The sequence below is a fragment of the Podarcis tiliguerta genome (genome assembly GCF_965153285.1).
Source record: "Podarcis tiliguerta genome assembly, chromosome: 4".
Taxonomy (NCBI): domain Eukaryota; kingdom Metazoa; phylum Chordata; class Lepidosauria; order Squamata; family Lacertidae; genus Podarcis; species Podarcis tiliguerta.
The window spans coordinates 99655930-99666464 of record NC_139537.1 but is presented as its reverse complement, the minus strand read 5'-3'; the positions used below and the strand labels follow the sequence as shown (position 1 = coordinate 99666464).

The window sequence follows — 10535 nt, the reverse complement described above, 5'->3', positions numbered from 1 at the left end:
AATGAGTGCTGGTAGTTTGGGAACTCTGGAAATTTTTAGTGAATTACTTTTGTTTTACATTGATATTTTTTGTGTTCTAGGCAGAAAGGTTTGTCCAAGTTGCAGGGTGGAGAGTTCAAATTCCTCTCCATCTCTTCTTATTCCCCCACCCACTCCTCAGGCAGGAAAGACAGCCTGATTCATTGGGTGGCGTGGAGGTGGGCAGCTGTTGTGGTTAACTACCCACTGAAGAAGAAGAAGAAGAAGAAGAAGAAGAGTTTGGATTTGATATCCCACTTTATCACTACCTGAAGGAGTCTCAAAGCGGCTAACAATCTCCTTTCCCTTCCTCCTCCACAACAAACACTCTGTGAGGTGAGTGGGGCTGAGAGACTTCAGAGAAGTGTGACTGGCCCAAGGTCGCCCAGCAGCTGCATGTGGAGGAGCGGGCAAGCGAACCCGGTTCACTGGATTACGAGATTACCGCTCTTAACCACTACACCACACTGGCTCTCTAGAGGAGGAGATAAGGAAGGGTTTCCCCTGGCAAGCCAGAATGTGCTCCTCTTTCCTACATGCCCCCCAACCAACTCCTGCTTTTACATATAGCTCCATCACTGGGTCACACATAATCTTGGAAACTGGCTTTGTATAGAGAGATCTGAGTTAAACTTCAGTTGACTTTAAAATGCCATCATTCTTTTCTCTCCCATGCCCCTTATCTTTGTCCTCTATACAAAAACAACTCATGTGCTCATGGGCATAGCGAGGATTTATTTGGGGTGTGTGTGTGTGTTACGTTGAGGGGGCAGAACTGAGTTATCTGCAACACGGTCAGTTAGTTAAATATTTCTATTTATTTACTTGGTGGGAGGCAGCTGCCCGCCCCCTCTGGCTACGCCCCTGCGTATGTTTCCTTTTCCCACTGTATCCTGTTTCGCTTGCTATTCCCCATACTTCAGACTGCTTTTTTCTTGGCTATCATTTGACTCCTGTTGATGTGTACTCATTTTTAAAATACATCTGCCTTTTTCTTTTTAAAAGCGACAACCCTTGGTTCTTCTCCCTTGTATTCTAAAACAGATCTTCCGTCTTTACCTTTTGCATCTCCTTGTGTACCTAGACTTTTAGATTGTAATCCTGAGGGCAGTGGTTGAATCTTTTGCTTTACAGTAGGTGCAGCATTTAGTTACAGCAAGCACACAAGAAATAATGTTTAAAACAGTGCCAGGTTAAGAGGTTCTGCAATGGATTTTCTGTGAGTTAGAGGCTCATCCATGCTTTTGCTTGACCCACATTTTGATTTATTACCCCATGTTTCGCTGTTCCACAGCTGCACCATAGGTTTCTTGCAAAAATCCAATCTTGCCAGATCTGCAGAAAATCCAAATAGAGATTGGGCCTGCCTGATAAACCGATTTTGGAGGGGCTTGTGAACAGCTTTCTCCAAAGTTTCCATGAATCTTCAGGTAGGGATTGTTTCCTTACGTTCTTTCCATGCCATTTCAGTGGTCAGTTTTTCATTACAATTTCCAACTATTGAGCAGCAAACTTCCAATTATTGCTTGGCTGGGACCAAGGATTTTCCACATGACCCTGTTAAAAGAACCCAGTTATACTCTGTTCTGATTACATCATATGTTTGCAGAATCACAAAACCTGTCATCTAAAAAATAAAAGGAGAGGCAATGCAAAAGTTTCTCTTGGCAGCTGCAGAAAGAACAGAGTGAAAGAAAAAGACTAGCATATTCCCTGTTCTGAGCAATGCAAAAGTTTATCAAATGAACACAGGAATTTTTATCCTCCCCGCTCCAATTTGCTGATAAACTTCTAGTAATTGTGCGGACTGCCCTATAATACTGAGCATTTACATGGAGGCTAATTATGACAATCATTTCAATCTTCTAAAAGAGATAAACTTTGAAGGGGTAAGCTGATTAATAGCATGTTTTGCCATGTTAGAAACATAATTTCCCAGTTTTAAAATGAAAGTCCTTCATATATACACTATCAGTGGATACTTTTATCTCTGTGAGTGTACTTTTCCCTCAGAACAAAGTATGTTGCATGATGCCTTCTGTACAACCAGCTTCTTTGGGTGAGACAGTTTATTTGCATATCAATGATGCCAACTTACCCTGCAACTTGCAAGGCGCATATTTTGAGGTGTTGAAGACAAGGGGTGGTTTGTGTGGCTATCAATTGGTTATTGATAGCATGAAAGAAACAGGTCCTAGGGAGACAAGGTTTCCATTTCTCAAACACGTTTCCAAACAGATAAGCAGCTATGTGATTTTTAAAAGACATCTGAAGGCAGCCCTCTTCAGGAAAGTTTCTAGTGTTTGATGTTGTATTGTGTTTTTACTATTTTTTGTGGGAGCCACCCAGAGTGGCTGGGGCAACCCAATCAGTTGGACAGCATATAAATAACAAATTGTTGTTGTTGTTCCTGTTCCTGTTCCTGTTGTTAGCAGTGTTGTTTTTAGTGCAAGAAAAGAGGATTATTTCTTTTTGTGCCCTGTGTCCCATAAGCTGCCCTTCTGCCCTCAAGTGTGTTGGAAGATGCTGTCCTGTCACCACTGTTGAGATAATCTTCAACTCCCAGCCTAGGTGGCTTCTGGACATGAAACGGGAGGAGAGTGCGGTCTTGTCCTTCATCTCATGCAGCATAAAGATTCAGGCTAGATCTGTTCAGGTGCCAAAATAATGTGACCTGGCTCTTGGTCCTATGCATCTTGACTGGAGAAGCCCAATTTTCTAATCCTCTTGTGGCCTAGCTCTGTTCACATGGGAATCATCTGGGGAGGCTTGTGCTGAGAGTACTGTACTTGAACAGAGACTCTACAGAAACAGGTCAAGCTGTCTTCCAGGGAAACTCTGACTGTCATTACTATTCTTATTTGTAGAGGAACTACTAAGAGGCTGCCAAGAACCTTCCTAGAACATATTTTGAACAGCACTGCCTTAGCTTGAAGGCAGAGGAACATTGTTCATTAAACTAGAAGGTGCCTGCGGGTTGGTGATTACCATGTTTCTTTTAATTAGGGCATGCATGCAGTCTTATGAATCATGATAGTGCCTGAAGATATGAGAAAATGTGGGAATTACTATACACAAGCATCAGTTTCTAAGATAAGGCAAGTAATTTAAAGAATGGTTTTTTGGGGGTGGGGTGATCCTTCCCTTACATTGGTGCTTACTTAAGAGAGATTAGAGAGGATCATGACACACATGTAAGGCTTTAAAAAAAACACGACCTGCATCTTAAAAATTCTTGAATAGAAAATGTACTGAAATTAAAATACACAAACTATATGATGATGTCCTAACATAACCAATGATGACAAACACAGAAAAACCATAACTGAATAGAATAGTTCCACTAAGCTTGCAATCATATACTCACTTACCTGGGATGAAGCCCTATTAAACTCAACAGAACTTAGTTTTCAGTAGACAAATGTGTTCCTTTTTTTGAAAAAGGTGATGTACTCTGGTGATGTGAAGAAATAAGACACATGCAGAATACAGAATTGGGATTCAAGATGACCTTAACTGATTGGAGAACTAACAAAATGAGTTTCAGTATGGACAAATGCAAGGTTCTGCACTTAGGTGTCAGGCTTCTCTGACATTAGGCAGGAATAACCAGCTGCACAAATTTAGGATGGGGAAAACCTGGCTTACTAGTAGTGTATGTGAAAAGCATCTTAGGGGGCTTAGTGGACCACAAGTTTAACATGAGTTAACAGTGTGATGCAGCAGCATAAAAAGCTAATGCTATTCTAGACTGCATCAACAGAAGTATAGTGTCCAGGTAAAGGGAAGTAATAGTACCACTCTATTCTGCCTTAGTCAAATTACTCCTGGCATCCTGTGTCCAATTCTGGGCACCACAATTTAAGAAGGCTATTGAGAAGCTGAAACATGTTCAGAGGAGGGCAACCAAGATGATCAAGAATCTAGAAACCAAGCCTTATGAGGAATGGTTGAGGGAGTTGGGTATGTTTAGCATGAAAAAGGGGAGACAGACAGGCCATATGATAGCCATCTTCAAATATCTCATGGGCTGCCACATGATAGAGCAAGCTTGTTTTCTCCAGCTCCAGAGGGTAGGACCCAAGATAATGGCTTCAAGTTACATGAAATAAGGTTCTGGCTAAACGCCAGGAAGAACTTTCTGACGATAAGAGGATTTGCTACCTGGATTTGCTATCTGGATAGTCAGCTGGGAAGAATGAGCAGAAGAGAAGTAGCACACACACACACACACACGTCATTAGACTGTATTGAAAATGTTAACTGCAGAACAATCTCCCCTGCCAAACCCCAACAACAAAAATAGAAGTACACTGATAAAACTGGAAGGTAATTAGCAAAATAAGGCCCAAGTGATATGGTACACAAAGCAAAGATAGATGCTTCTCTGACTACACCGCTTAACAGCTTTTTAATGCTATGGAAACACTGCGTGTTTTTGCTTTTCCATTAAAAATCCAACCAGAAAATGAATAGGATGGACTGAGTCCATCCCTCCTGAGAACTGAGATGGACTGGACTTTAATGGGTCTGTCCATCCCTAGGAGCAGGCACCTTAAAGTGGGACCTGTCCCTCAGTAAATAGGGATATTTTTAACATGTTAGCACTTTATTATGAAAAATCAAAATTACTCTCACTGCAATGGAGAGCAAATGTGATTCAGCGGGGAAATGGTTAAATTTTTAAAGGCTTCTCTTGTGACTTATCCTGTTAGCACAGGGTGAGAGACCCTTCTAAGAGCTTACTTTTCTTATGCACATTGCCTGCAAGTGTCAGAGACTCATGAATATGGAAATGTTTGTGAATAAGGCTTTCATTGACATTAATCCCTGACTTTGGAGCTGCAGTTGCAAGACTCTTGAGGCAAGAAATCAGATTTCCACAATGGGCAGTCTCTCATTAGCCGTGAAACACTCAATTTTATTTTATTTTTGAAAAATCTGATCAGTGTTTTGTTTTGATCACAGAGATACATCTAACTCCAAAATCCACTGCAGCTTGCTGAGTGACTGCTCAGTCCTATTGACTGTCTAGTTAAAAGCAACTGTGAGAGTGGACAGACATTTGGTAATACAGTGGTACCTCTGGTTACAAGCTTAATTTGTTCCGGAGGTCCCTTCTTAACCTGAAACTGTTCTTAACCTGAGGTACCACTTTAGCTAATGGGGCCTCCTGCTGCAGCCGCACGATTTCTGTTCTCATCCTGAAGTAAAGTTCTTAACTCGAGGTACTACTTCCGGGTTAGCAGAGTCTGTAACCTGAAGTGTCTGTAACCCGAAGTACCACTGTATGGAAATGGAGTAGGCTACTTCTGTTTGTTTTTTGACTGTATACCTCTAGTACACCATAAAATGTCTAGTCACTTGGTGGCTCAGGCAATGAATTATGATATCAGGTATTTCAAAAGTCAAGGCTCATATCTATCACAATCAGTTAGGTGGGCATAAATAAGCTGCTATCACTGTAACAATTATGGAGAGAATGCATGTGAATTGCTGTATAAATGCTAACATCTCTTCTGTTATTCTTAGCCCATGAAAACGAGACCCATGGTCTTCTAGATGTGGTCATAGTCAATCTCCAACCAGCATAGCCAAGGCCAGGGAGCTGTGGTTCAAAACCATATGGAATGCATGAACTTGAGAATTTTATCTGTCTATAGCAGCAGGTGAGCTCCCGTTGCTCTGTCCCAGCTCCTGCCAACCTGGCAGTTCGAAAGCATGCCAATGCAAGTAGATAAATAGGTACCACTGTGGGGGGAAGGGAAATGGCGTTTCCATGTGCTTTGGTTTCCATCACGGTGTCCTGTTGCGCCAGAAGTGGTTTAGTCCTGCTGGCCACATGACCCAGAAAGCTATCTGTGGACAAACACCCTTGGCCTGAAAGCAAGATGAGAGCCGCAACCCCACAGTCGCCTTTGACTGGACTTAACCATCCAGGGATCCTTTACCTTTTTTACCATACTGGTCCCACTAGCTAGGGATGATGGGTGCTGTAGTCCAACGACCCAAGATTGAGAAAGGCTGTTCTGTAGGTTCTGTCAAACCGTCTATTCCATGAGGTCTTTTGATTTAAACATACCATCAGTTGCTCATTTGTGGATGCCGCAACAAAGCAATCCACAAGCAGTGGCATAGGAAGGGGTGTGCGGGTGTCATTACTGAGGGGGTCACAAAATGGCAGCTCCCAGGCTGCTTCCTGGCGGGAGGGGGAGCTGCACTACTTGGCCAGCGGCCTTCCCCCTCCCCCCTTCATTTTGACTGCTTGGGGGAGGCTTGGGAGGCTCCCCCCCAGGAAGCAGCCCAGGAGCATGGGGCAAGGGCGTGCCACCTGAGCATGGGGCAAGGGCGTGCCAAGCCTCCCCTGAGCTGTCAAAACATGAGGCAGGCAGAGCCGAGCTGTTCAACAGGGGAAAGAACTTCCTCGGGAGGAGGTGGCCTCTCCTTCCTTGGAGATCTTAAACAGAGGCTGGATGGCCATCGGTCAGGGATGGTCTACTTGAGATTCCTGCATTGCCCCAGGGGGGTTGCTAGATGACCCTCAGGGGTCCCTTCCAACTCTACAATTGCCTGGTCCAGGTTTGTGCAGTTTTTTAGGTATCAAGTTGTCTGCAAGGGGTGCATAGGATTGCACTGTCGGCTCGGGAAAAAGTCCCACTGATCATGATGAGACTCGAAGGTGAGTAGATTGCTGCTGTTCAGTCTTGCTTTTTAAATAAATGTCTTTCCTTTCAGGTAATTTAGAGCATGGTGAAATCACAATAAATAAACCTTCCCCTTTAGTAGTTTCAAGCACCACTACAGGTTCCACATAATATCTGTACTACATTGTTTGGTGTGGCAGCACCTGCACTTTGGAACTCCCAGCCTACTGCAAAACAGTCTTTGCTAGACTGTTTTCAGGCACCTGCTAAAAGCATTCTTGTTTAGGCAAGCATGCACAGATGCTTAGGAAATTGAAGTAATTTTAATCTGTTTAAATATTTTAGTAGGGTTGTTAATTTTTCTTGATTTTACTGCTGTGGTTTTTTTCTTTTGGTAAACCACTTTGCAGGTTGTTTTTTAAAATAAATTTTATTAAATAAATAAACAATAAATATAAATAAAATAACACAAGCCAAAACACAATCCATCCTGTAGATTTAAGTATAATATCAATAATATCAATGTTTGTGGCGGTGACAAGAAAATTTCAACACATGGTACCACCTGACCGTGCTACGCCACTGTCCACAAGTCTTGTAAATATGCCACCAAACATTCAGTGACAGAATGTTTTTGGGGGGGTTTGGAGAAGATTGTGGCTGAAGTGGGTAAAAGCAGGGAGTGTAAAAATAGAAATGACCAAGGGAAAATATAGGATTCCTGGGGCAGGGAAAACATTTCACCAATAGATTCCATGAGTCCTCCACCCATCACACCTCCAGGATTTTGAAGCAGTCCGCTCTGCAGGGTTGAGACCCTTAAAGCCAGATATTTTTCTTAAGAAATAAAAGTAAGCCAGATCTAGAAATGCTTGCTCAGCATAATCCCTTCCTTGTCAAAACATTTTCCTAATCAAGTACTGAATAAAATCAGCATTAGGATTTAGTCCAAATTGCTTATTTCATTTGAATAAGTGATTGACTGGGTTCCTGGGTGATTTATGCAGCTTGTCCAACTGCACAGGGAGGAAGAGGGTAAGGGAAGGGAAATCCATCATTTTCTCCTTCAAAAGACCATCAGTCTTTCTCATTTCTCTTTTCATATATGGGGTCATCTAAAAATTGGCAACTGAGCCAGTGGCATTTTTGGGGTGCTTAGAGTGCTAAGACCTTCCACCAACTTCTTTGTGGTACATTATCTCAGTGGTGGGAAGCCATTTATATCTGGCCTGACTCCTGTTAAATTTAAGCCAATATATAGTGAAACGAATTAATGGTCAGCAAAAAGATGTGAAGCTGCTTTAATCCTGAGTAAGGCCACTGGTCCATCTAGTCCAATGCTCTCTACTTGAATTGGAAGTGGCTTTCCAAGGTTTTAGGCCAAGGTCTTTCATAGCCCATCAACTGGACACCATTTTTATTGGAACTGACAGGCATTTATCTCAGGATTTTGAGAACATAAGAAGAGCTCTACTAGATCACTCTGAAGGCCCATTTGGTTCAACCTTCTCTTTTCATAGTGGCCAACCAGATTCCTGTGGGAAGCCCAAAAGCAGGACCTGAGTGAAACAGCACTCTGCACACCTGCAACTCCCAGCAATGGATAGCCAGAGGCCTTCCACATACAAGGCATGTGTTGTACAACTGAGCTATTGCACTGTCCCCACAAGGGAAGGTTCATGGACCGGTTAGTTCTACGCTTTACCAACAGCTGGCTGGTGTTGCGCATGCTGACTCCCCACCTGAAATCTCTTGATTCATCAGTTCTAACACATTGCCATTACATAGTCGTTTGGTCCTTATAGGCTTCTCTATTAGGATGATTCTGGGTTACTGGTGGCAGGGGCAGCGGGGGGCGGGGGGTGGATAGGTAGGACAGTGCTAGTATTTTTCCAAGGCATATTTATTGGATAAACAACCATTTAATAGCATGAATTTTAATGCTGCTTTTTTGGCATATAACAAGAGCTTCTATACTGTACTTTGTGCTGCTATTTATTATTTGTTGATTGTTAAAAATGTGTATTTCGCCTTTCCAACAAGTGGAATGGTGTGATGTTATCTAAAACTGAAGTGTAGGGGACAAAATTCCATTTTTATATAATATCATTTGTCTCCTACATGTGGATCTGTTTCAGAAGAAAAGAGTTTCCACTCCTTTGTTCTGTGATTGAAAATCAATCTCTTACAGCCCCCATGGAGTTGTAAAGTTTAGTTATGATTCCCCCCCACCCCCTTGTGCTGTCCTGGGATCAATGCTCTGCTGGTAATATTGAGTACAGAACATCTCTATCATCAAGCTGGCAATCATTTCCTCCACGCTGCATAATTCCCCGTGTGCTGAGGTGCTTGCTATAAAGGAGGGGGTTGTTTGATATTTCATGAAGTTTTAAATCAACATGCAGCTGGTGAGGTTATTTTAAGCTCTAAAGTATGATGACACATTAGGATTTTCAAGGATTGCATTCCATTGCTTTTAAATCATGTGACTAGATCCAAACTTTTGCCGGTTCTTGAGAATGAGTAGAAGGTACTTTGCACCAGAGATGGGCAAATATGTCCTTTCTTATTTCTTTCACTTTTCTCACCTAAAGTGTCATTCATGACATTTCTGCATCCATTTGCATTTTTTTAAAGGCTTCACAAAAAAAATATCAGCATTTTAGCACATGTTTCTCATAATATGCTCATTTTTGCAAGCCTAACCCCCAATATAAACCATTTGTATATGTTATTTTCATGTATATATATATACACTTCCCTAATATATCCATTGCTCTACAGATTTTTGGGTTAGAGAACTGCAGTCCAAAATTTGAGGAAGTGCAAATTTTGAGAAATAGCTACATTTTGATGCAAGCATTGTTCTGGGAAGTGCAAATTAGGTAGATGTGCATGAAAATGTGAACTGAAATTAATTCCCCCCCCCCATCCTTATTAAATACTGAATTACTTCTCCATTCATTTTTAGACATTCTAATAATGCTGAGTTCAGATTGAAGCTGCACATTCCAGAGTGCATATGCTCCAAGTGCCCTGATCAGAGGTGAAGCTAGCTTCTCCGGCACCCGAGTGGTGCACATGCTGTGTGCGAGGGCGGGGAGAGCGTTCAAGGGGGGCGGGGTGGCAATGTTACCCCCCCTCAGGGATGACACCTGGGGCGGACCACACCTACCGCACCCACCTTCCTCCGCCAGTGGCCCTGATAATACTGGGATAATCACAACCCCCTCTTAAGCCATCATGGCTTGCTCTTTCCCACAGAGTCCCAAATTCCCAAGGGGCCCTCCATTCAGTACAGTGTTCCAACTTGACTGGCATTTCAAATGTGTGAGTCTCTCCAATACATTTCTTAGATCTATGCCTCCAGCTCTGTTTCCCTCCCCTTATGGTTTCACTTCCTATCTTTATGAAAATGGATCCGTGTCACTTGAATGTCCCTTATTACTGTGTTGTTGTTGTTGTTGTTGTTACACCACCCATCTGGCTGGGTTTCCCCTGCTACTCTGGGCGACTTCCAGCACATAAAAACATAATAAAACATCAAACATTAAAAACTTCCTGATACAGGGCTGCCTTGAGATGTCTTTCAAGACAGTTAATGTCTGGTTTGGGGGTTAGTCTCCCCACTTTTACCTCCTTCTTCATGGATTCCTTCTCACTCCCTAACATTCTATCTATCCAATCCCTTGTCTTCTCTGCTCCCATTTCTATTTATTTCCTCTTTAGGTCATTCATCTTGCTATGGTGTCTTCCCATTCTATGTAGCTATTAGTTATTTCTTCCAGCTTTACCCCTCATTAATTACTTGGGCATCTTAGATGTTCCTAAGATGCCTGTCAGCAAAGCATCCATCATCCTGTTCATTCATCT

General features: G+C 42.5%; 1 long non-coding RNA gene across 2 annotated transcripts; it reads left to right on the top strand.

Annotated features, from left to right (window-relative positions):
* Positions 1-246: 246 nt before the first annotated feature.
* Positions 247-10227, top strand: LOC310675396. Of its 2 annotated transcripts, XR_014510103.1 has the most exons (3): positions 247-1448; positions 2466-5687; positions 8801-10227. It is a non-coding gene; the product is annotated as an uncharacterized lncRNA (long non-coding RNA). The 2 variants fall into 2 exon arrangements; XR_014510104.1 differs by lacking the exon at positions 247-1448 and having other exon boundaries at positions 1984-5687.
* Positions 10228-10535: the final 308 nt, after the last annotated feature.